Consider the following 27,431-nt stretch of genomic DNA (forward strand, 5'->3'; position numbering starts at 1 on the left):
TAGATAGATTCTTGTTGGGCAAGGGAATCACAAGTTATCGTGGGTAGATGGGAATGTGGAATTTGAAACACAAACTGATCAGACATGATCTTATTGAATTACGGAGCAGGTTAGAGAAGCCAAATAGCTTACTTCTTCTCCTATTTCATATATTTGTATGATGTGGAGATGCCGGCGTTGGACTGGGGTGAGCACAGTAAGAAGTCTTACAACACCAGGTTAAAGTCCAACAGGTTTGTTTCAAACACGAGCTTTCGGAGCACGGCTCCTTCTTCAGGTGAATGGAAAGGCTTGTTCCAGAAATGTTTATATAGACACAGTCAGAGATGCCCCGGAATGCGAGCACCTGCAGGCAATCAAATCATCAAAGATGCAGAGAGAGAGGTAACTCCAGGTTAAAGAGGTGTGAATTGTCCCAAGCCAGTTCAGTCGGTAGGCCTCTGCAAGTCCAGGCTTGTTGGTGGGGGCCGAATGTAATGCGACATGAATCCCAGATCCCGGTTGAGTCCGCATTCATGCGTGCGGAACTTAGCTATAAGTTTTTGCTCAGCAATTTTGCGTTGTCGCGTCTCCTGAAGGCCTCCTTGTAGAATGCTGACCCGGAGATCAGAGGCTGAATGTCCTTGACTGCTGAAGTGTTCCCCAACTGGAAGGGAACAGTCCTGCCTGTTGATAGTCGCACGATGCCCGTTTATTCGTTGTCGCAGTGTCTGCATGGTCTCGCCAATGTACCACGCTTCGGGACATCCTTTCCTGCAGCGTATGAGGTAGACTACATTGGTCGAGTCGCACGAGTATGCGCCCTGCTCAGACAAGGAGGAGCGCAACAGACACCTACAGATGCTGAAAGATGCCCTCGTACGAACGGGATATGGCGCTCGACTCATTGATCGACAGTTCCACCGCGCCACAGCAAAAAACCGCACCGACCTCCTCAGAAGACAAACACGGGACACCACTGACAGAGTACCCTTCGTCGTCCAGTACTTTCCTGGGGCGGAGAAACTACGACATCTTCTTCGCAGCCTCCAACACATCATCAGCGAGGATGGACATCTTGCCAAGGTCATCCCCACACCCCCACTACTGGCCTTCAAACAACCGCGCAACCTCAAACAAACCATTGTTTGCAGCAAATTACCCAGCCTTCAGAACAGCAACCACAACACCACAAAACCCTGCCAGGGTAATCTCTGCAAGACATGCCAGATCATCGACATGGACACCACCATTACACGTGGAAACACCACCCACCAGGTACGCGGCGCATACTCGTGCGACTCGACCAATGTAGTCTACCTCATACGCTGCAGGAAAGGATGTCCCGAAGCGTGGTACATTGGCGAGACCATGCAGACACTGCGACAATGAATAAACGGGCATCGTGCGACTATCAACAGGCAGGACTGTTCCCTTCCAGTTGGGGAACACTTCAGCAGTCAAGGACATTCAGCCTCTGATCTCCGGGTCAGCATTCTACAAGGAGGCCTTCAGGAGACGCGACAACGCAAAATTGCTGAGCAAAAACTTATAGCTAAGTTCCGCACGCATGAATGCGGACTCAACCGGGATCTGGGATTCATGTCGCATTACATTCGGCCCCCACCAACAAGCCTGGACTTGCAGAGGCCTACCGACTGAACTGGCTTGGGACAATTCACACCTCTTTAACCTGGAGTTACCTCTCTCTCTGCATCTTTGATGATTTGATTGCCTGCAGGTGCTCGCATTCCGGGGCATCTCTGACTGTGTCTATATAAACATTTCTGGAACAAGCCTTTCCATTCACCTGAAGAAGGAGCCGTGCTCCGAAAGCTCGTGTTTGAAACAAACCTGTTGGACTTTAACCTGGTGTTGTAAGACTTCTTAATATATTTGTATGTTTGTATATCTGCAGGATTTCATAATCTGCTGCCCGCAAATGTATCTCCTAGGTGACCAATGCCACCACTTATGACAATTTGGACATTGATGAAGACCACCAGATGATAAAGGACTGGATTCTCCGTTGGCGGGATCCTCCACTTCACTGGCAGCACACTCACACCCGCAGATTTCCCGATTGGGTGGGGGTACCCACAATGGCAAACCCCATTGGCCGGCAGGTGGGGTGGAGGATCTTGCTGCCAGCAGGGTTGCACCGCACCAGATAATGGGTATGGCGGGATGGTGAATCCCGCCCAAGAGCTTTCAGATTTTTTGTAATGGCTGGACTCCGATAGAAACAGGGAGTCACTGGCTTGATGTTGCCAGGGAGACGGAGACGGGTTTGGATGTGGGCATGCAAGCAAATTGGCGTAGGAGCACAGTATGCTAGTTGTTGCTTCCATGCAAGTATTCCAGGAGGATGTTTATACACCGGGAGGTGGAGAAACACCAATTAACTTCATTAGGCAGTCATGTGAGGGGTGTTTTGCGATATGTGTGAAATGTTTTCAATGGTACATGGACACCATGCTTTGTCAGAACCTCATAAAAGCAGATGAGGTGGCTGCACAGTAGCAGGCCATTAAGTTAAGCAGCAGGCGTTCAATAGTTACCTCTATGAGATCAGAGTTCAAAGCAGCATAACTCAGGCAAAGGATGCTTGGTAAGAGATGGCATCAGTCCTCAACACAGATGCAGCCACTAAGGCCCCAGAGTGTGAGGGAGGTGGTCTCAGGGGTAGAATGTTATCAGCATATGATTGTACCCATCAGGGACCCATCACCTGAGCCTGGTGATTTTGTCAATGGGAATTTGTTCCAGATATATAACTTGCAAATGGTGTATGACCAATGCAAGTGATTCCATCAAGTGAGGATTAGTTTCCTGGAGGCTGCCTTGATGCAGTCATCCAGCAGATGCAGATGCCACAGTTCTTCATTCCAGCACATAACCTCTGTGAATGGCTCCTAAGCGGCAAAGAGAACCCGGTAGAGAGACCACTGATGACATATACAGAGCCCCACAATGGAGACGCAGGAGTGACATCACCGATGCCAACTCAGCACAAGGACAACAATCAGGTAGGAATCAAGTGCACAATCTGACTCTCAAAGTTCTGCTGTTACATGGCTCTTCAGAGGGTGGACATGGAGGAAAGTCATTCTGCCCCATCAGACGATGAGAAGCTTCTTGAGGACCATCCAGCAGCACAGCAATGCAGGGATGATGAGCAAATTGACCACAGCACCGTGGTACGGAGCCATTCAAGTGGGGAGGAGAGAAACAAAATGTAGTCAGGATTGGGGACAGTATAGTAAGAAGTCTTATAACACCAGGTTAAAGTCCAACAGGTTTGTTTCAAATCACTAGCTTTTGGGGCACTGCTCCTTCCTCAGGTGAATGAAGAGGTATGTTCCAGAAACATATATATGGACAAAGTCAAACATGGAAGGCAATGCTTTGAATGTGAGCATTTGCAGGTAATTAAGTCTTTACAGATCCAGAGATAGGGGTAACCCCAGGGTAACCCCTGTTGTAACCCCTGTTGTTCTCCAGAGTAACCCCTGTTGTACCCCTGTTGTAAGACCTCTTACTGTGCTCACCCAGTCCAACGCCAGCATCTCCACATCAGGGATAGTATAGTTAGGGGCATTGACACTGTTCTCTGTGACTTGGATCGAGAATCCCGAAGGTTGTATTGCCTGCATTGTGCTCGGGTTCAGGATATCTCATCTGGGCTGCAGAGGAACTTGGAGTGGGAGGGTAAAGATCCAATTGTTATGGTCCACGTAAGTACCAACGACATAGGTAGAACACGGGCAGAGGTTCTGCTAAGGGGGTATGAACAGCTAGGAGCTAAATTTAAAAGCAGAACCAAAAAGGTAATAATTTATGTATTACTACTTGAGCCACAAACTAATTGGTTTAGGGTCAACAAGATTAAGGAGGTAAATGTGTGGCTCAAAGATTGGTGTGGGAGGGTTAGGTTTGAATTCATGCGATAATGGCACCAGTACTGGGGAAGATGGAACCTGTTCCAATTGGACGGTCTTCACCTGAATCATGCTGGCAAATCGCATAACTAGGGCTGTAGAACTAGTTAAAGGAGCCAAGGGCTCAGGAGAGGTTAGTAAAGTTTCCAGACCATGTAATAGAACAGAGTATAGAAGGTGGCAGGAATCTAACTTTAGTCAGAGCAAAAAAGGTGACATATGTGAGAAGGGACTGGTAAGTGCAGGAATGTGGTAAATGCAGGACTGAGGGTGTTATACCTAAATGCACACAGTATACAGAACAAGGTAAATGAGCTTGTTGCACACATTAAAATTGGCCGGTACGATGTTATGGGCATTACAGAGACGTGGCTGCAAGGGGATCTGGGCTCGGATCTAAATATCCAAGGATATGTGTCCTATCGAAAGATCTGGCAGATGGGCAAATGGAGCGAGGTTGCATTGTGAGTAAGGAATAAAGTTAAATCGATAGCAAGGAGCGATATCGGATCAGACGGCATAGAATCTGCGCGGGTAGGGTTGAGGAATTGCAAAGGTAAAAAGACTCTGATGGGAGTTATGTACAGGCCACCTAGCAGTAGTCACGATGTGGGGCAAAGAATAAATCAAGAGATAGAAAATGCATAATAATAATATTAATCTTTATTAGTGTCACAAGTAGGCTTACATTAACACTGCAATGAAGTTACTGTGAAAATCCCCTAGTCGCCACACGCCGGCACCTGTTCTGGTACACTGAGTGAGAATTCAGAATGTCCAATTCACCTAACATGCACATCTTTTGGGACTTGTGGGAGGAAACCAGAACACCCGGAGGAAACCCACGCAGACACGGGGAGAACATTCAGACTCCGCACAGACAGTGACCCAAGCCGGGAATTGAACCCAGGTCCCTGGAGCTGTGAAGCAACAGTGCTAACCACTGTGCTACATAAGAGCGGCAATATTACAATAATCATGGCGGACTTCAATATGCAGGTGGACTAGGAAAATCAGGTTGGTAGTGGATCCCAGGAAAACAAATTTGTGGAATGTCTAAAAGATTTTTTTTCGAGAAGCTTTTAACAGAGCGTACTTGGGAACTGGCAATTCTGGATTTGGTGATGTGTAATCATAGAATTTACAGTGCAGAAGAAGGCCATTCAGCCCATCGAGTCTGCACCGGCTCTTGGAAAGAGCACCCCACTCAAGCCCATGTCTCCACCCTATCCCTGACACCCAGTAACCCCACCTAACCTATTTTTTTTGGACACTAAGGGCAATTTAGCATGGCCAATCCACTTAACCTGCACATCTTGGTACTGTGGGAGAAAACCGGAGCACCCGGAGGAAACCCACGCAGAAATGGGGAGAACGTGCAGACTTTGCACAGACAGTGACCCAAGCTGCGAATCAAACCTGGAACCCCGGAGCTTTGAAGTAACTGTGCTAACCACTGTGCTAACGTGCTGCCCATTGAGGCAGACATGATTAATGAACTTAAGGTGAAGGAACCCTTAGGAGGCAGTGACCACAATATGATTGCATTTACCCTATAGTTTGAGAGGAAGAAGCTGGAATCAGATGTAATGGTATTACAATTAAATAAAGATAATTACAAAGACATGAGGGAGGAGCTGGCCAGAGTTGATTGGAAGGGGAGCCCAGCAGGGAAGACAGTGGAACAGCAATGGCAGGGATTTTTGGGGATTATTCAGGAGGAACAACAGAAATTTATCCCAAGGAGGAGGAAATATGCTAAGAGGAGGACAAGGCATCCATAGCTGAGAAGGAAATCAAGGACAGCATAAAAGCAAAAGAAAGCATACAAAGCGGCAAGGATTAGTGGGGAAGCCAGAGGGTTGGGAAGCCTTCAAAAATGTGCAAAGGACAACTAAAAATGCAATAAGCCGGGTGGAGGGGAATTAGGTGAAATGTAAGTGTAAGATATCTAATAATATAAAAGAAGATAGGAAGAGTTTATTTCAATGTATAAAAGGTAAGAGAGAGGCAAGAATAGACATTGGACCACTGGAAAATTAGGCTTGAGAAGTAGTAATAGGAAACAAAGAAATGGCAGAGGAACCTTTTGTTCCCTGTCTGCCAATCAGTTTACTATCCTCAATGCAATATCTCTAATCCCATTCCTCGGTCCTAGTTAATTGTAAAAACACAAATGTAATGCTCCCATCCAAGAATGGAGAAGACAGAAAGTAGGAAATATAGATCAGTTAGGCAACACCTGCCATTGGGAAAATGTTGGAATCCATTATTAAGGAAGTAGTAATAGCATATTATTAACACAATCAAGCAGAGTCAACATGGTTTTATGAAAGAAAAATCATATTTGACTCATTTGTTAGAGAGCTTTGAGGATGTAATCAGCAGTGTCAATAAAGCTGAACTAGTATATGTAGCATATTTGGATTTCAAAAAGACATTTGCTAAGGTGCCACATTAAAGGTTACTAGACAGGAAAAAAGCTCATAATATTGGAGGTGATATATTATAAAGGATAGTGGCTTTGCTAATGAACAGGATACAGAGAATCATAGAATCATAGAATTTACAGTGCTGAAGGAGGCCATTCCGCCCATTGAGTCTGCACGGGCCCTTGAAAAGAGCACCCTACCCAAGCACACACCTCCACCCTATCCCCGTAACCCAGTAACCTCACCTAACCTTCCTGAACTCTAAGGGCACTTTAGCATGACCAATCCATCTAACCTGCACATCTTTGGAGCAGAGCACCCGAAGGAAACCCACGCAGACACGGGGAGAATGCGTAGACTCCGCACAGTGACCCAAGCCGGGAATCGAACCTGGATCCCTGCAACTGTGAAGCAACTGTGCTAACCACTATGCTACACATAGAGAGTCAGGATAAATTTTCACATGGGCAAACTGTGATTAGCCATGCCACAGAAATCAGTGCTGCAACCTCATTTATTTACTATCTATCGGTGGGATTTCCTGGCAGTTTACATTTGTGGGGTCTTGTGGTCCTGCCAATAGCGCACCCGCGTCATGGATTTCATGACCTTTGACAAGGTCCCTTATGGAAGACTGGTACAAAAGGTGAAAAAGATGAAGTTACACAGGATCAGAGATGAGCTGGCAAGATGGATACAGAACTGGCTCAATCATAGAAGGCAGAAGGTAGCGATCGAAGGGTGTTTGTCTGAATGGAAGGTTGTGACTCGTGGTGTTCCGCAGGGATCAGTGCTGTGACCTTTGGTGTTTGGCGTATAAAAAATGATTTGGAGCAAATTGTAGCTGGTCTGATGAGTGAGTCTGCGAATGACACAAAGATTGGTGGAGTTGCAGATCGTGAAGAGGATTATCGCAGGATACGTCAGGGTATAGATCGGTTGGAGACTTCGGCGGAGAAATGGCAGATAGAGTTAATCCAGACAAATGTGAGGTAATGCAATTTGGAAGATCTATTACAGGTGGGAATTATACAGTTAATACTCCCTTAGGAGTATTGACAGGCAGAGAGATCTGAGCGTACAAATCCACAGATCACTGAAAGTGGCAGGTGGATAAGGTATCAAGAAGGCATACAACATGCTTGCCTTCATCAGCCGGAGCATTGAGTACAAAAATTGGCAAGTCACGCTGCAGCTGTAAGAACCTTAGTTAGGCCACATTTGAAATATTGTGTATTCTGGTTGCCACACAACCAGAAGGATGTGGATGCTTTGGACAGGGTACAGAAGAGGTTTACCAGGATGTTGCCTGGTCTGGTGGGTATTAGCTATGAGGAGAAGTTAGATAACTTCAGATTGTTTTCACTGAAACAACAGAGGATGAGGGGCGAACTGATAGAGGTTTACAAAATTATGAGTTGGATGAACAGAGTGGATAGTCAGACGCTTTTTCCCGGGCTGGGAAAGCCAATTCGTAGGGGACATAGGTTTAAGGTGCACGGGGGAAAGTTTAGAGGAGATGTTCGAGGCAGGTTTCTTACAAGTTGTGGGGAGAATACAAAGATTCAGCAAAGGGATATACATCAATTAAGGAGGTATTGTGGTTCTGTGGGTAACACCCCTGCCTCTGAGTAAGAAGCTGTGGGTTCAAGTCTCACCCAGGACTTAATGGCTGAGAAAGTGTGTGCAGAACATGGCGGAATCGGTTAATTATTGATCCGAAAATCCTTCAAAAACATGACAATGGGAGGCGGTAAGATTGAGAGAAATTCCTGGTCAGTCATGTGATAGAAAGATGGAGTCTCTACCATTACCATAACTCCAGACTACAACATTCATATAACTGTGTGTGTTGCCATGGCAACTTAGACTCCAAGAGTGATCTATAACACACACTCATGGGATAGGTTAAGTGAGTCGGCAAATATTTGAGGATGAAAATGTGAGATGGGTGGGAAGAACAGAAAAGCAGAATATTATTTAAATCGAGAGAGACTACTGGGTTCTGCAGGAAAGAGGGATCTGGATGTCCTGGTACCTGAAAGACATGGGGCAGGATTCTCAGGAAAGGCAATTGGGCGGAGAATCGGTTCCGATGCCAAAAACACGGTGGGCGGCGATTTTACGCAAATCGCAATGCTCCATCACCTCGACAACGGCGTACCGGAATGCACGTACAGTGGTCACCATTTGCATGTCATTAGGGGGCCCAACCCGGTATTCTCCGGAGCGTCCGTGATTCTCTGCCTCCAATGGGTCAAGTTCTCAACAGCGCAGTTCACTTGTGCTTTTAAATATCGTGAAACCGGTGTGGTGGCTGCTGAGAAAGAGAGAGAGCTAGGAGTTAGGACCCGGAGAGGAGAGACTGCGGGCTGCAGGGCCGGACACTGGCCCGGCTGGCTAGGGGGGGGGGGGGGGGGGGGGGGGATGGGGGGGGGGGGGGGGGGGGTGGGACTGCCAGGGCCAGGGGGGGGGATGGGGAAACGGTGGGGAGACAGGCTGAGTGGCTGGGATGACCTTCCCACGGGACAGGTGCGGTGCCTAGGCACAGACCGCCATTAAGGCAGCCATCTTGTTCCACACCCACTGACCACCCATCTTGGCCCCTGGTTCTGCAGAGTGACACCGGCCGTATGGGTGCCCCCATCTGCCCATCCATGCACTCCACCTCGCCGTCCAAAACCGCCCCCCCCCCCAACCGACCGCCACCTACTGGTGGCCCACCCAGGGAAACACCCACTGTAGCCCCTGGTGAGGGCAATGCCCGACAACGCTACTTCTAGCATCAGGGACGGTGCCAGAGGCAGAGGGCCCCACAATGCCGGTCACTGATGGGGCCAGGGGTGCAGGGATGAGAGAGGGGAAAGGACATGCGGGGGCAGAGTCTGCAGTGCTAACTGGGGCCACCATGTAGCCTGGTAAACCTGGTTGGGCACAGGGATATCCACCACACTAACATGTTGACCTTTCACCCCCTGCAGACAATGGATATTGGAATACAACCAGCAATGGTGGCCTTCCTACTAGTCACCATAGCCCTGGGGGATGCCCTGCAGTTGTCTATGCAGACGCTGCTCGAGGAGGAAGAGGAAACTGCAGCAGCAGTGCATGCAGCAGAGGGGCAGGTGGCAGACGCTCCGGTTGGAGGGCTGGAGGGCTGGCTGCCCAACAGGCCGAGGAGGAGGAGGTGCCAAGAAGATGCGCTTCAGGCCTCGTGTGCACTGGCGCCGCCTGAAATTCAAGGACCTGCCGGACCAGGGATGCCATCAAAGACTCCAGCTGAGCAGAAAGACTCTGTGACATATCTGCCAGATGATGGCACACCTGGCACTGCAGGGGTATAGGGGAGGACACCAGCTCCCAGTGGCCGTCAAGGTGATGGTCGCCCTGAACATTTATGTGAGGGGTCCTTCCAGGCATTGAGCGGGGACCTGTCCGCAATATCACAGATCACGGTGCACAGGTGTATCCGTGCCATCACAGAGGCCCTCTATGCCCAGGCGGATATTGTGTTCAACTTTGTCTCCTTTTCTGAGGAAGGATGATTTTGCTCTCAAGGGTATGCAGCGAAGGTTTACCAGGCTGATTCCGGGGATGGCGGGACTGAAGTATGAGGAGAGATTGTTTTTGCTGGAGTTCGGATGAATGAGGTGGATGCAAGGAAGATGTTACCAATGATAGGTGAGTCCAGAACCTGGGGTCATAGCCTGAGGAAGTAGACCATTTGGGGCAGCTCATTCAGGACAGAGATGAGGAGAGCCTTTAGAATTCATTATCACAGGAAGTAGTTGAGGCTAAGATATTGAATACATTCAAGCGGTGGCTATTTATGGCACGTGAGGCGAATGGGATCAAGCGTTTTGCGGAGAAAGAAGGATTAGGCTATTGAGTTGGACGATCAGCTATTATCGTGACGAATGGTGGAGCATGCGCGAAGGGCCGAATGGCCTCCTCCTATCTTCTATGTTTCATGTGGACCAAGCCCACCAGGATACCTGGGCAGCAGGGTTCGCCGCCATCGACAGGATGCCCTGGGTCCAGGGGGTGATCGGTGGGATGCATGTCCCCCTACAAGCACCTGCAGGTGACAGGCCGCTCTGCATCAACCGAAAGGGGTTCCACTTGATGAATGTGCAGCTGATATGTGACTCTCAGCTGTGCATCATACACGTCTGCACCTGATATCCGGGCAGTGTACACAACGCCTTCATCCTGGCACACTCGACAATTCCTGACATGTTCGAGACCCCCCCCCCCCCCCCCCCCCCCCCCCGGCTGAGAGGTTGGCTCCTGGGTGGCAGGGGTTATCCACTGAGCTCGTGGCTGCTGACCGAGGCCACTGACCGACAGGGAGGCCTGCTACAACGACGCTCATGCAGTGGCCAAGGGTGTAATCAAGCAGTGCTTCAACATCCTGACGATGCAGCTCAGGTGCCGGGACTGCTCTGGAGGGGCCCTCCAGTATGATTCTGAGAGGGTTTCCCGCATCGTGGCGGCCTGCTACGTTCTCCACAACATCGCGCAGCAGAGGGGCAATGTGCTGGAGGAGGAGAAAAGCCAGGCCTCAGTCAACGAGGCCTGGGCCAACACACGTCTGGGCCAACAAAGAAGGGACACTCTGATCGCCTCCAGGTTCATTGACTAGGACTGGGGTAGAGGTGGGGGACTGGCCAGGGCCACAGATGCTGAATCCCAACCCCACACTCCCCCACTCCCACTACGGAGCGGGGGCTCAGGGTTGGCAGTAACAGCGGGTCTGGTCCTTGGGACGGAGGATGATGACAGCCCGCTCTGCCATGAGCTCTCATGCTTCCCATCAGACAACAACATCTGACTCATGCCTATGGTGACACTTTCCACCATATACCTGGGTGATCCCTGCATGCGAGCTGGCAATTCCTTCACACGGTGCCATTGAATCCCTGGGATGGGCCACCCACTGGGTCCGCCTATTCTCCACCCCCCGCCCCAACGTCCACCCATTCCTCGCCCCCGGCCAGCCCAGACCAGCCACACCTCACACCCATCAGACAGAGCTCCGAGACAGGTTGTAACAGTGCGAACAGGTGTTTAATGTGAACATATACAGGTTTGTGCCCTAACCCCTAGAACAAAACTGTGCCAGACACCCGTGCCAACATAACTGGTGTCTACTCTTCTGATCTTACGGGCCCTAATGATACATGTGGGTGGATATCCAGACCTACAACATGGGTCCCCGTTGGCATGCTTCTTCTGGGGTGACTGGGCCTGGATGGGCCTGGCTACTGCTCGGGTGTCCCAGGTGGCATGTTGTTGCACCGTTTTGCTCGCTGCCCACCAGATGCAACAGCAGCAGGGACAGGAGGGCATGAGTCCGAGGTGCTACGGTGTTCCAACACGTCCCCTGCAGGAGTCACTGGCAAGGGCCCAATCACCTCCTCCTTCCTCGGGGTGCCCAATGGCCCCCGGGCTACTCCATGAGACGGGGTGCGAGCGGAGCTATCCCCTGATGCTCCCCCAACACCTGCACTGCCAGTTCCGGAGGCCCGCCCTGGTCTCAACCAGGGTCTGCATGCTCGTGGTCGTTGGGCACAGGGTGTGGGCCATCTGAGATTGCAGCACATCACGCTGCAACTGTGCCACCAACTTCTGGGTTTGTGTCACATCAGCCAGTGATTGCGCCATCTCCCTCTGGGACTTGGCCACCTCCCTCTGTGGGGGGGCATGGGGAGAACACATGAAACAACAGTGTTGGACTATCCAACGCATGCAGCCCAGGGTGTGGGTAGGTGATGCCCTCAGTGGCCAGGTCATCCATCCACGGCGGCCGGTATGGGGACCCACGTGTGGTGCAGATGGGCGTTCGGCCGTCCTCCGTGGGGGTGAGGGGTGGGGGTGGGGGGTTGGCATGACGGTGATGTGTGGGTCAGGATGATGTGGGGATGAGGATGGTGTGGGGGTGAGGGTGGTGTGAGAGTGGTGTTGTGGGGAGGGCTGGTGGTTGACACACGTGTCACAGGGAACCGCAACTTAGCAGAGTCTCACTTCCTCGCCCACGGCCTGGCTCCACCTCGGCGAACACCCTTTCGTCTGGGTCGCCAACCATCTCCAGGGCCTTCTGCTCTACCACGGGGAGGGGCCGCAGGTCTCCCACTCCCACCGGTCGTGTGCTGCGTTCTCCTGCGGTGCAGTGGGGGATAGAACACATAAAACGACAGTGTTAGACAATCCAACGCATGCAGCCCAGGGTGTGGGTAGGTGATGGCTTCAGTGGCCAGGGCACCCGGCTATGATGGCTGGTATGTGTACCCACATGGGGTGCACATCGGCTGCCCTACTCACTCTGGCCGCCCTAAGGAGGCTGTGCAGTTGTCTGTGGCACTGTTGGCCCGCATGGTTTTGCCCACAGCGCTCATGGCCTCTGCCACCTGTGCCCAGCCACAACGAAAAGCAACAGCTAACAGCCTCCTTCGCGGGCCAGGGTACAGGGTTGTCCGCCTCACCTACACCATGTCCAACAGAGTCTCCAGCTCGACGTCTGTGAATCTCGGGGCTGCTCGCTGCCATCAGATTGGCTGGGATGGTGTGTGGGGTGGAGAACTGTTTATACGCGGCTGCAGCTTGTCAGCCTTTGGGGGGGTCAGTCCAGCACCATTTCATGTTAGAATCGATTGTGTCCCTTGTGCACTGGTGCTAGCCCCTTAACAGTTGGGGAATCGTTCCAGGTACGCGTCAGTTTTGTTCTTGTGAGAGTCCATGAATTCTGTGCTGGCGTTAACACTTACGTCTCAGAAACGGAGAATTCCGGCCAAGAAGTTGATCATGCAATTATAAAAAGTAACTAGGAAAGCAAATGGAATGTTGGGTTTTAGTCCAATGGAAATGGAATATAAAAGTAGGTCTATCTTGCTACAGCCGTACAAGACATTGGGAGACTTCACCTAAAACACTCCATACTCTTAGGTTTTCCGATTGAATGAAGCATATAATTTCATTGGAGGCAGTTCAGAGACGGTCCACTAAGTTGATTCCTGGGATAAAGGGATTTCCATTTGACAAACGATTGAACAGTTTAGATCTATGCACATTGGAATATATATCATCCGCCAAGAAGGCTCTAAGAGCAGCCTGGTGGCACAATAATTGGCACTGCTGCCTCGCAGCACCAGGGACCTGAGTTTGATTCCGGCCTTGGGTTACTGTGTGGAGTTTTTAAGTTCTTCTCATGTCTGGGTGGGTTTCCTCTGGGTAGTCCGATTTCTTCCCACAGTCCAAAGATGTGCGAGTTAGATAGATTGGCCATGATCAATGCACAGGGATATAGGGATAGGGCAGGGGAGTGGGCTGAAGTGGTTCTTTCAGAGGGTCACGGCAGACTTTAGGATCCGATGGTCTCCTTCTACACTGTGGGGATCCTGTGGAAGGCGAGAAGGAGGAAATTCTTCACTCAAAGGGATATGAGCCTTCTCTTCGGAGGAGACTGAGTCATATTCAAGGCTGCTTTTGGTAGATTTTTAAACTGCAGGGGTGTCAAGGGGCAAGTAAAGTCTGCTGGAAAGGGGAGTTGAATGGCTTGATGGGCTGAATTGTCTACCCCAATACAAATTGGTCACTGTCACATTGCTGCTTGTGAGAGTGCACTGGACACAAATTGGCTGCTGCACTTCCAACAGTAACAGGGACTACACTTCAAAAATTCTTCACCGGCTGTAAGATGCTTTGAAATGCCTTGTGGTCATATATAAAGGCGCATAGTTAAAAGTGAGGGCTGCAGAATAAAGCTCTTTGTACCACATTCGATATCCTAACCATAAAGATCAGGGTATTTGCCGATTTGCTTCAATGCAGAATCCCAAACAAACAAAAAAAATGATCAAAATGTAAAATTCTGCAAAAATCTGATCAATAAAAACTGAATCAAATGGATTTTTTTTTTACCTGTTGTTGCTGTTTTATTTTGTTTTCGGAATTGATAATTCAAGTTAGCATTCTGAAGGAAGGGCACCCTTGCCTGATTAATATTTTAACCATTAGTGCCTGGCTGTCAATCCTTCTCTCCCAGTCAGTTTTGTTTTTCTGTAAGTCTGGAGATCAAATAATTACAGTCTCAGACATGATTTAGCCATGTGACACTGAGGATGACTTATGACTGGTCCATTTTGAGGGTTGAAATTAATTTACTTTCCTAATTGCAGTTGTCATGTGAGAGTACCTTTAATAAATGGGTGTTTATAAATGGGCGTGTATATAAATATCTGTAGTGAGAGTACCTTTAAGAAATGGGTGTTTATAAATGGGTGTGTATATAAATATCTGTAGAGTACCTTTAAGAAGTGGGTGTTTATTACTGCAGTGATATCAGAGAGTGGGTGGAGCTGGGCAGTCTGTCAGCTTTCTACTTTCATTTTTAAGCAGGCTGCAGGGTGTGTTTTAGTTTCGTTTTCAGTGTTGGAGCTGAAGCCAACCAAGCAGGTGTACTGCTGTTATCTCTGCCATCAAAAGACTATCTCTTGATCATTTGGTGAATTCAGAATTATAAATTTTCTCAGTAGTGAATGTAAACTTAATGTGCTTCTGTTGAAAGGTGTCTCTTCTGTCTTCTGGATGTTGTTTGGGAAGTTATTAATCATTACTTAGTGTTGTATTCTTTGGGGGTTGTATTTGAATTAATGGTTGCTAAGATTTTCACTGTATGTTTCAAAAAGCTTAACTTGAGTTCATAGAATAAACAATGTTTTGCTTTTAAAAGATACATTTCCATTTCTGCTGTACCACACCTGTAGAGTGGGCCGTGTGCTCCCTATATCACAATCTATTAAAAGTTGTGAGTCAGGTGAACTCCATGATACACTTTGGGGTTCTCTAAACCCTGGCCCATAACAAATTGGGAGCTTGAGGTGGATAAAAGTCTATCTATTTGATTGGCTTAGTGAACTTAGACAGTGAGGGGTGAGCATATTGTGATTGCTTTTCAGGTGTGGTATTCTAGTTTAAGTGGGAAGTGTGTTGTGGACAATGGCTCTTTCAGAGGCTCTGTAGTTTTTGGAGGTGGAGATGGTCACACACAGTACCTTACGGACAGAGACTAAAAGCAGACTGTTAGATTTGGCAAAAACATTACAGTTAACATTACCTGACAAAAAGCGAAAAGTTGAGGTAATTATGGCGGTGGTTAATCATTTAAAGTTGCCTGAGATACAGTTTGACTCATTGGAAATGGCAAAAATTCAGTTGCAAATTAAACAAATGGAACATGAGAAAGAATTAAAGAAGCTTGAATACAAAAGAGATAGAGAAGGAAGAGAAAGAGAAAGGGAGAGACAGATCAGGGAAAAAGATAAAGAGAGAGAGTTTGAACTTCAGAAAATGGCTATGAAACATGACAGTCAGTTAAAGTTGGCAGGCATAAAGGGAAACATACAGTTGGATGATAGTGATGAAGATAGTGAGAAAGAGCGTCAAAGTCGAAGGTTTGGTGGGAATCTATTTAAATATGTCCAAGCATTGCCAGGTTTGACGAGAAGGAAATGGAAGCCTTTTTCATTTCATTTGAGAAGGTAGATAAACAAATGAAATGGCCACAGGACATGTGGGTATTACTGGTTCAAACAAAGCTGATAGGTAGGGCTGGTGAAGTATTGCATCACTACCGGAGGAGGTATCGGAGTCATATGAGGAGGTGAAAAAATCCATCTTAGGTGCATATGAACTAGTGCCTGAAGCCGACAGACAAAGGTTTAGAAATTTAAGGAAAGAATTTGGTCAAACGTACATGGGGCGCGATTCTCCCAGAGAGGGAAAAATCGTAAGGCTGGCGTCAAATCCGGGCGGGTTTGACGCCAGCCTCCCCCTCCCCGACCGGGAACCGATTCTGGTCCCCGGTCGGGGCTAGCATGCCGCCGCCGTAAACTCCGGCATCGCGGGCTTAACGAATTTCGTTAAGCCCGCTTGCCAGAGTTTGCGACGGCTGATGCGTCACATGACGTCAGCCGCGCATGCGCGGATTGGAAGACTCCAACCCGCGCATGCGCGGATGACGTCATCGCGCATTTGCGCGAAACCCGCGCATGCGCGGGCCGGGATGCCCCTCAGCCGCCCCGCGAAGTGATACAGCGGGGCGGCGGAAGGACAAAGAGTGTGCAGGTATCGGACCCGCTGCCCACCGATCGCGGGCCCATGGCACCCTTGGCACGACCGTGGTACTACCGTGCCAATCGGTGCCATGGTTTTAAAAATCGGCACTTTACGGCCGTTTTTACGAACGGCCAGACCAGGTGTGTTTGCCATTCGTAAAAACAGCCGTAAAGGGCTTGGAACTCGGCCCATCGGCCAGCTGAGAATCGCTGCTGGCCGTAAAAAAACGGCGGCAGCGATTCGTATCGGGAGTTGGGCATGGGGGGGGGAGAATAGCGGGATGGCGTCAGACTAGCGTGGCCGTAAAATTTTACGAACCCCGCTATTCTCCGCACCGTCGTGAGTGCGGAGAATTGCGCCCATGGAGTTTGAAAGGATCAAACAGAGTAATTTTGATAGGTGGATAAGGGCTTTGAAGATAGACCAAACGTATGAAATTCTCAGAGAAATTATACTTTTGGAGGATTTTAAAACTTCAATTCCTGATGGAGTGAGAATTCATGTGGAAGAACAGAGTTAAAACTGCGGGATTAGAAGCCGAAATGGCAGATGATTATGAATTAGTTCGTCAATCAAAGTTTGGTTTCTGACATCAGTTTCAGCCTGTGAGGGATAGAAACTGGGGACATGAGAAATACTCAAATGGTAAAGGTAAAGGTGATCTGATGGGAGACAATAGAGTGTACCTCAGATTTTTAAAAAATCCAGGAGGATGAAAAAGAAATGAAAAGTTTCAAATGTTTTCACTGTAATAAACTAGGCCATGCAAAGTCACAGTGTTGTTGGTTGAAGAAAAGCACTGGGAAGGCTGATGTGGTGAAAAAGGATAAGACAGTAGGGTTTGTTGAAGTGGTAAAGGAAAGCCCAAGTGAAGCGAAGGAGGTGCAGAAGATTTTACAGCCTGATCAAGAGGTGATTGATAAGAAGGTGCCAGATCTCTTTAAAGAATTTACTTGTGTGGGTAAAGGTTACTGATTTGTATCAGGAGGAGCAGGTAAAGAAGTCACAATTTTAAGAGATATGGGAGCTGTTCCATATTTAACGGTAAGAGATGAGGAGTCTGTAGTTTGTGAAGAATGTTGCCAGAAAAGGTGGTAATATGTGGAATTCAGGGTGAGAGGAGTAGTGTTCCATTATATAAGGTAAGGTTGGAAAGTCGAGTGAAGAGTGGTGAAGTGGTAGTAGGAGTAATAGAGAAACCGTGTTGTCCAGGAATATAGTTTACCTTGGGTAATAATATAGCTGGATCGCAGGTGGGAGTGATGCCTACTGTGGTTGATAAGCCAGTGGAAAATTAGACAACTGAAGTGTTGAAGGAGGAATATCCTGGTATTTATTTCAGATTGTGTAGTAACAAGGTTGCTACATTACAGGTTAAGACAAGAGGAGAAATAAAAGAGTGAAGATGACATTGAAGTGCAATTATCAGAAACAAATTTTGATCAGATTGTTGAAAAAGAAAAAGAATAGGTTGAGGATGAGGCGGATATTTTTAGTTCAGGAAAATTGGCGTAGTTACAACAGAAACATGTAGAAATAAACTGGATGTATCAGAAAGCATACACAGGAGAGGAATCTGCCTGTATACCAGAGTGTTATTACCATAAAAGTGATGTCTTGATGAGAAAATGGAGACCTTTACATATGCATGCGGATGAAAAGTGGGCAGAAGTTCATCAAGTAATATTGCCGGTAGGGGATAAAAAGGAGGTTTTGTGAGTTGCGTATGAGGTACCAGTGGGAGGTCATTTGGGAATAAGGAAAACTCAAGCTAAAATCCAGAAATATTTTTATTGGCCTGGACTTCATAAAGATGTAGTTACATTTTGTCAATCATGTCACACATGTCAAGTGATAGGCAAACCTCAAATAGTGATAAAACCAGCGCCCTTAATACCAAATCCATCATTTGAGGAACCTTTTACACGGGTCCTAATTGATTGCGTAGGACTGCTTCCTAAAACAAAAAGTGATAATCAATATCTTTTGACTATAATAGATGTGTCTACTAGGTTTCCAGAGGCCATTCCAGTACGTAATATTACAGCTAAAAAGATTGTGGAGGATTTACATAAATTCTTTACTCAATATGGACTACCCGCAGAAACACAATCGGATCAAGGATCGAATTTTACCTCGAGGTTATTCAAAGAAGTTACGGATAGCTTAGGAATAAAACAATTTAAATCGACTGCGTACCGTCCAGAATCGTAGGGAGCATTAGAAAGGTGACATCAGACATTAAAGACAATGTTGAGGGCTTATTGTCAAGATTATCCAGAGGATTGGGATAAGGGAATTCCATTCCTACTGTTTGCAATTAGGGATGCACCTAATGAATCAACCAAATTCAGTCCTTTTGAACTAATTTTTGGTCATGAGGTAAGAGGACCACTTAAATTGATGAAGAAAAAATTGGTGAATGAGAAATTAGAACTTACATTATTGGATTACGTGTCAAATTTTAGGGAATGATTAAATAGAGCAGGTCAATTGGTTAGACAACATTTAAAAGTTGCACAAAATGTGATGAAATGGGTAGCGGACAAGAAATCCAAAGTTCGTAGTTTTGCCAGTGGAGATAAAGTTTTAGTGTTGTTACCAGTGGTAGGCGAGCTTTTAAAAGTCAAGGTTTTGTGGAACTTATCAGATTGAAAGGAAATTAAGTGAGGTGAATTATATGGTGAAAACACATTTAGAATGAAGACTCGCCGAGTGTGTCATGTGAATATGCTGAAAAGGTACTTTGAAAGGGAAGGAGAGCAAAAGGAGGAGGTTTTAATGATTCTAACTCAAAGTGACAAACCAAATCCAGATGATGTGAATTTGACATACCTCAAATTAAATTGGAAATCGAGGATGTTCTTAACAATTGGGATAAATTGTTGAGTTACCTTCCAGAGGAAAAACGGACTGACCTGAAAGAGCTATTGATATCACGTGGGCAAGTTTGTAGAGATAAATTGGGAAGTACTAAAATGGCTATACATGATGTAGATGTGGGAAATGCTCTTCCAATCAAACAACATCCATATAGGCTTAACCCTCTAAAATTGGCACAGGTTCAAAAAGAAATTGAAAGTATCCTTCAAAATGGCATAATTGAAGTGGGTTGCAGCCAATGGAGCTCACCCATAGTGATGGTACTGAAACCAGACGGTACCCAACGATTGTGTGTAGACGATATAAAGGTTAACGCAGTTACAAGAACAGACTCTTATCCTATCCCACAGTTGAAGGACTGCATTGAGAAGGTGGGACAATCAGCTCTTATCTCCAAACTAGATTTATTTAAAAGGTTACTGTCAGGTAACTTTATCCGAAAGGGCGAAGGATATTCCAGTTTTTATGACTCCAAATGGTATATACGAATTCAAAGTTATACCATTTGGCATGTAAACATCCCAGCCACATTTCAGCGGTTAACTAACAAAGTAATTTCAGGATTAACCCTTTAAAATTGACACAGGTTAACAAAGAGATTGAGTATATGCTCAAAAATGGCACAATTGAAGTGGGTTGCAGCCAATGGAGCTCACCCATAGTGATGGTACCTAAACCAGATGGTATCCAACGGTTGTGTCTGGACTACAGAAAGCTTAATGCAGTTACAAGAACGGACTCTTATCCTATCCCACATTTGGATGATTGCATTGGGAAAGTGGGACTATCAGTTTTAATTTCCAAACTGCATTTACCTAGGGGTTACGGGCAGGTACCTTTATCCGAAAGGGCGGAGGAGATTTCAGCTTTTGTGACTCCAGATGGTATGTACCAATGCAAAGTTATGCCATTTGGCATGAAAAACGCCCCAGCCACATTTCAACAGTTCACTGACAAAGTTGTTTCAGGATTACCCAACTGTGCGGTATACATCGACGATCTGATAATTTTCAGCCAGACATGGACAGAACATTTGAAACATCTGATGGAGTTATTTGATCTACTGCAGGAGGCGGGTTATAAACTTAGCCAAAAGTGAATTTGGAAAAGCCGTAGTCACTTTCCTTGGCCATACAATCGGACAGGGTCGATTGGTCACACGGGATGTGAAACCAACAGTTATTGAGGAGTTTCCGATACCCTCAAGATGAAGGGAAATAATGCAATTTCTTGGCATTAGTGGATTTGATCGAACCTTTGTGCAAACGTTTCGTAGCGTGATTGCTCCACTGATGGACCTGCTGAAGAAACATCAAACATTTCAATGGACAGTGGACTTTCAACAGGCATTTGACTGCCTGAAAGCTGTGATAATCAATGCTCCTATGTTGGAGAATTATAAGGGACTCTGTGATCAGATTGAACTAAAGTACCTGACTTTAAAGAGAAATGCCGAGGCGTAGAGAAATGGACAGATCGTGCAAAGACCTTCTTGTTCTGTCAAGTGAGAAGGATTCCAGTTGGAGGAAGAAGAAAAATAAAATTGACTATATTATTATATCTGTTTGCGTGTGTTGCACGGTAGCATGGTAGCATTGTGGATAGCACAATTGCTTCACAGCTCCAGGGTCCCAGGTTCGATTCCGGCTTGGGTCACTGTCTGTGCGGAGTCTGCACATCCTCCCCGTGTGTGCGTGGGTTTCCTCCGGGTGCTCCGGTTTCCTCCCACAGTCCAAAAAGATGTGCAGGTTAGGTGGATTGGCCATGATAAATTGCCCTTAGTGTCCAAAATTGCCCTTAGTGTTGGGTGGAGTTACTGGGTTATGGGGATATGGTGGAGGTGTTAACCTTGGGTAGGGTGCTCTTTCCAGGAGCCGGTGCCGACTCGATGGGCCGAATGGCCTCCTTCTGCACTGTAAATTCTGTATTCTGAAACGAAAATGTATATTTACAGTGTGCATTTCTTAAAGGATAGTGAAAAGGTGAAAAATGAAACCATCTTGAAGTTGAGGTTTATTTATTTTTTCTTGGGGGGGGAGGAGTCATGTGAGAGTACCTTTAAGAAATGAGTATTTATAAATGGGTCTGTATATAAATATCTGTAGTGAGTACCCTTCAGAAATGGGTGTTTATAAATGGGTGTGTATGTAAATATCCATAGTTAGAGTACCTTTAAGAAATGGGTATTTACTACTGTAGTGATGTCAGAGATTGGGTGGAGCTGGGCTGTCTGTCAGCTTTCTACTTTCGTTTTTGAGCAGGCTGCAGGGTGTGTTTTAATTTCGTTTTCAGTGTTGGAGCTGAAGCCAGACCAAGCAGGTGTACTGCTGTTCTCTCTGCCATCAAAAGGCTATCTTTATTGTTCTACTCACATGCGAGTAAGTCTCAGGTGCAGAAATAATGAGACAGAAGGGAATGGGACAACATTCCTCACAACAGTGGGGAAATAGCCTTTGAAGTTGAAAGGCTGCAACAGGAAATTGGGTTCACAAATGTTTCTCAAGGATATCATATTTTAGAATTTAGCATATTGCCCTGTATGAGAAGGGAGTAATTGCCAATTTGGCTGTGATTGGGGATGAGCGACCATAACATGTTAGAATTTTTTATCAAGATGGAAAGTGAAGTAGTTGATTCAGAAACTATGGTGCTGAATCGCAATAAAAGAAACTATGAAGATATGAGGCGTGAGTTGGCCTTAATAGATTGGGGAGAGTTACTTAAAGGAATAACAATGGATAGGCAATGGCAAACATGCAAGGAACACATGGGGAACTGCAGCAACTGTTCATTCCTGTCTGGGTCTGGCACAAAATCAAAATGGGTAAGAGGGCCAATCCATAGCTTACAATGGAAATTAGAAATAGTATCCGATCCAAGGAAGAGGCATATAGATTGGCCAAAAAAAATAGGTCTAAGGATTGGGAGCAGTTTAGAATTCAGCAAAGAAGGACCAAGGGATTAATTAAGAGAGGGAAAATACAGTACAAAAGTAAGCTTGCATGGAACATAAAGACTGACACTAAGAGTTTCTATATATATGTGAAGAGAAAGAAATTGGTAAAGACAAATGTAGGCCCCCTATAGACAGAAACAGGGGAATGTATAACAAGGGACAAAGAAATAGCTGAGTAAGTGAATACATACTTTGGTTCTGTCTTCACAAAAGAAACAGAAATCAGATACCAGAAATGTTGGAGAATGAAAAGTTTAGTGAGGGGAAGAACTGAGGGAGATCAATATTAGTAGAGAAATGGTGTGGGGAAAATTGATGGGATTGAAGGCGATAAATCATCAATGCCTGAGAATTTGCATCCCAGAGTGCTTAAGGAGGTGGCTCTGGAAATAATAGACGCATTGGCAGGATTCTATAGACTCCGGAATCATCCCTGCAGATTGGAGGATAACTAACGGCACTCCAATATTCAAAAAGGGAGGTAGAGAGAAAACAGGGAATTATAGACCAGTAAGCCTAACATCGGTAGTGGGAAAATTTCTTGAATCCATTATCAAGGACTTTATGGCGGAACATTTAGAAACTAGTGGCAGGATCAGTCAGAGTCATCATGGATTTATGAAGGGGAAATCATGCTTCACAAATCTATTGGAATTCTTTGAAGATGTAACTAGCACAGTTGACAAGGGGGAGACAGTCAATGTGGTATATTTTACTTTCCTAAGGTGTTTCACAAAGTCCCGCATAAAAGATTATTGTTCAAGATTAAAGCGCATGGGATTGGGGGGTGTATTGAGGTGGATAGAAAACTGGTTTGCAGAAAAGACAAAAAGAGTAGGAATTATTGGGTCCTTTTCAAATTGACAGGCAGTAACAAGTAGGTGCCACAGGGATCAGTGCTGGGACCCCAACTATTCACAATATATATTAATGTCTTGGATGAGGGAAGGAAATAAACCATCTCAAAGTTTGCAGATGATACCAAGTGGGTGGGAGGGTGAATTGTGACGAGAATGCAGAGATCCTACAGCATAATCTGGACAGGTTGGGCGAGTAGACAAATGAATGGCAGATGCAGTATAATTTGGATAAATATACTTTGGAAGCAAAAACAGGAAAGCAGATTACTACCTGAACAGTTGTGAATTGGGAGAGGGGAATGTGCACCGAGACCTGGGTGTCCCTGTGCACAAATCACCGAAGTTAAGCATGCAGGTGCAACAGGCGGTAAAGAAGGCTAATGGTATGGTGGCCTTCATTGCGAGAAGTTTCGATACAGGAGCATGGATGTGTTGTTGCAATTATACAGGGCCTTGGTAAAGCCACACCTAGAATATTGTGTGCAGGTTTGGACTCCTATCCTGAGGAAGAATGTTCTTGCTCTCAAGGAAATGCAGCGAAGATTTACCAGACTGATTCCAGGGAAGGCAGGACTATCATATGAGGAGAGATTGATTCGGTTAGGATTGTTCTCACTGGCATTCAGAAGAATGAGGGGGGATCTCATAGAGACTTATAAAATTCTAACAGGACTAGACAGGATAGATGCAGGGAGGATGTTCCAGATGGTGCGTGTGTCTAGAACTATGGGCCACAGTCTGAGGATTCAGGGTAAACCATTTCGGACAGAGATAAGGAGACGTTTCTTCATCCAAAGAGTGGTGAGCCTGTGGGATTCATCACCACAGAATGTAGCTAATGTTAAAACATTCAATGTATTCAAGAGGCAGCTAGATATAACACTTGAGGCGAATGAGATCAAAGGTTATGGGGAGAAAGCAGGATTAGGCTATTGAGTTGGATGATCAGCCATGATTGTGATAAATGGCAGATCAGCCGCGAAGGGCAGAAAAGCCTCCTTCTGCTCCTATCTTCTATGTATCAGAGGACTTTTAACACCTTTAACAGGGCTGGATTTTGTTGCCCCTATCAAGCTCTTTAAGGAAACATAATGAAGGGGCACTATAAATGTTTGCAATGACTGAATCATCTCGCAAAGAAACAGAAACTTGCTGGTGGGCCCATTCCTCTGCCATGTTTTGCAAAACACGGATTTATCGAATGGAATAGCAGAAATGCAATAAGGGCAATCACAATAAAGTTTACCTGCCATTACTAGGGTGGCAAAGTGGTTAACACTGCTGCCTCACACCGCCCAAGACCCGGTTCCAATTCCGGCCTTAGGTGACTGTGTGGTGTTTGCACTTTCTCCTTGTGTCCGCGTGGGTTCCTCTGGGTCCTCTAGTTTCCTACCACAGTCCAAAGATGTGCAGGCTAGGTGGATTGGCCATGCTAAATTACCACTAGTGTCCAAAATGTTAAGTGGATTAAAGGGACAGGGTGGAGGCATGGGCTTAAGTAGGGTGGTCTTTTGGGGGGTCAGTGTGGACTAGATGTACCGAAGTTCTGCATTGTAAGGATTCTACTTTATTATGAAAATCATTAAAATGTCCGTGTAAACTGATCCATTATTTATAACAAACTTGAAATTTCTCTGATGGGTTGAAGAACATGCTGAATTAATACTATTAACAGTGGGATGAAATGAACTAAACAATTAGTGTGGACCCCTCTGCTGTGTATAGTTTGTTCGTTTGTTTGTTCTAAAGAGGTTTTCAATGCAACAAATGTTACTTTCGAAAATCGCATGCCTTTCTCAATTATTACCCATGGCCATTTTTGAACGGTTGAAATTTAGGAATGTTTTATCCTGGGGTGTTGCATTTGCACTGGAAATGAAGGATGGCAACAAAAGCAACCCAGTGGAAGGCTGGTGGATGGTATCCACAATGTGCTTTTGGAGCTTTGGAATATTTTCAGCGAGCCAAAGCAACCCACGGCAACCCGGTGTAGAATACAGCTATGACAAGAGATCACTGACAGTGAATGTGCTGACCCGCCCTTCTTGAACCTGAAATGAAATAGAAAAAAAAATGATCTGAAGAAAACGGAAAAGTAGCAATTTCAACAGGGATCATAGTTGCACATAGAACGCAATTTTGAATGGTGGTAAGTTTACTCATGAATTACTCAATTATGAGGGAAGCCCTGTTCAGGAATTAGTTTCTGTATTTCTTTATATTATATTTAAAAAATAAGGACAATGTTTCTGAGCCATAAAGTTTTGTATCTCAAACACACTAATTGTCCCAATTTTTAAAGCACCCCCAGTATTTTTAACCAAAGAGAAAATGCTGGAAAATCTCAGCAGGTCAGGCAGCATCTGCAGGGAGACAAAAGAGCTAATGTTTTGAGTCCAGATGATCCTTTGTCAAAGCTCTGAGATTTTCCAGCATTTTCTCTTTGGTTTCAGATTCCAGCATCCGCAGTAATTTGCTTTTACCCAATATTTTTACCTTTATTTTCCTCACTGTTGCTCCAAACATTTAGGGCACTTTGAGTGAAGAATTTATTTTTGGCAAACCTGTTTGAGAATTTCCTTTCACTCATTCCCATCATGCCCTTTGGCCCTGTCTTCTTGACTTTGAAGTATTGACCTGGGGTAACCTTCCTAATGCCGCTTAATGATTACACAGATTTCCACTTTCAAGGTTTTGGAGCTGCGTTCTCCTCATACTTTACACTTTGGAGTGGGATCAATAGTTGTGACACATCTCTTGTAACTTTTCAATGCAGCTATATATTTCTACTGCATGTTGGTCAAGATTGAGTATGGAAGCTTAAATGTGGTCAGAACACGATTATATTAGGTCAAAAACCCTAGCCCATTTGTCTAGTACAGTAGGGATCAGGCCAGGACCAACCGAGCCTTCCTTCCATATAGGAATATTGCGCCGACATGTTCTCCTGCTTTACAAGATAATCTGGCATTTAATAAAGCACCCAACCCTCTCCCAGTTTGATCTATAGACTAGCCACCTTTCATGTGGCAATTTCAGATGATAGGCCTCGACTCATTCTGTTCCAGTGTGGCACTCTTCCGTCTGCTTTAGATTTGGTCAGAGAATAATCCGGTGAATGTGAGAAGGGAACGTTGAGTGAGGACTAAGTAAAACATACTGTTTAATTCTTCTTCATCTATTAGGTTCCAATAATTAAAGACTGAGTCTACTTGGTATTTTTTTATTCGTTCATGGGATATGGGCCGTCGCTGGCCAGGCCAGTATTTATTGTCAATCCCTGAGGGCATTTAAGAATCAACCACATTGCTGTGGATCTGGAGTTACATGGAGGCCAGATCAGGTAAGGACAACAGATTTCCTTCCCTAAAGGATATTAGTGAACCAGTTGGATTTTACGACAATCGGCAGTGGTTTCATGGTCATCTTTAAACTTTAATTCCATATTTTTTATTAAATTCAAATTTCACCATCTGCCATGGCAGGATTCGAACCCAGGTCCCCAGAGTATGACGCTGGGTCTCTTGATCACAAGTCCAACAACAATACTACCATGTCACTGCCATTAGGTGTTGGCACATAATTAACATTATAGTGCTATCAAAGTTTATCATCAGAATTCTCCATTGCCCGACGCTGATATCATAATTGGCGATTGGGCGGAGAATCCTTTCCGACGCCTAAATCGGGGGCAGCGCTGGTTTGACACCGGCTTTTGAGTCTCCGTCCCATCGAAAGTAGCGTTGCCGTGCGCCGCACGCTGTTAGAAGGCCCTCCCCAGATGCTCAAGTTCCCGACCATGCGGTTCACATGTGGTCTGAGCGGTTGGGAACCAGGCGCAATGGCCATGGACTGTGTCCAACGCTGCCACAGTCGGCTGGGAGCTGTGCTGCTGGCCGGGGGCGGGGCGGGGGGGGGGGGGGGGGGGGGGGGCGGGGGGGGGGACTTCCGCAAGGGCTGCGGGACTGATGGGGGGTGGCCAGCGGGTGGCCTGTGGGGCCTTATTTGGCAGGTTTGGTCCGCGCATGGCCGACGCCATGTACGACGTGACCACTGCAGGTCATCACCGTGCGCATGCGCGGCCACGGACCAGGCCATTTTCTGGCCTTTTTTGGCATGGGAACTGGGAGCTTCACCGGAATCAGTGAAGGTTCGGTGCCGATTTCGGTGTCGTAAAACGCCTGGGAATTCTCCGTTTCAGCCGCCACTTAGCCGCTGAAACGGAGAAACCAACCCATTGTGTTTGACGAGCATACTATCATTA

The sequence above is a fragment of the Scyliorhinus canicula genome, chromosome 8, assembly GCF_902713615.1.
Source record: "Scyliorhinus canicula chromosome 8, sScyCan1.1, whole genome shotgun sequence".
NCBI classification, from domain to species: domain Eukaryota; kingdom Metazoa; phylum Chordata; class Chondrichthyes; order Carcharhiniformes; family Scyliorhinidae; genus Scyliorhinus; species Scyliorhinus canicula.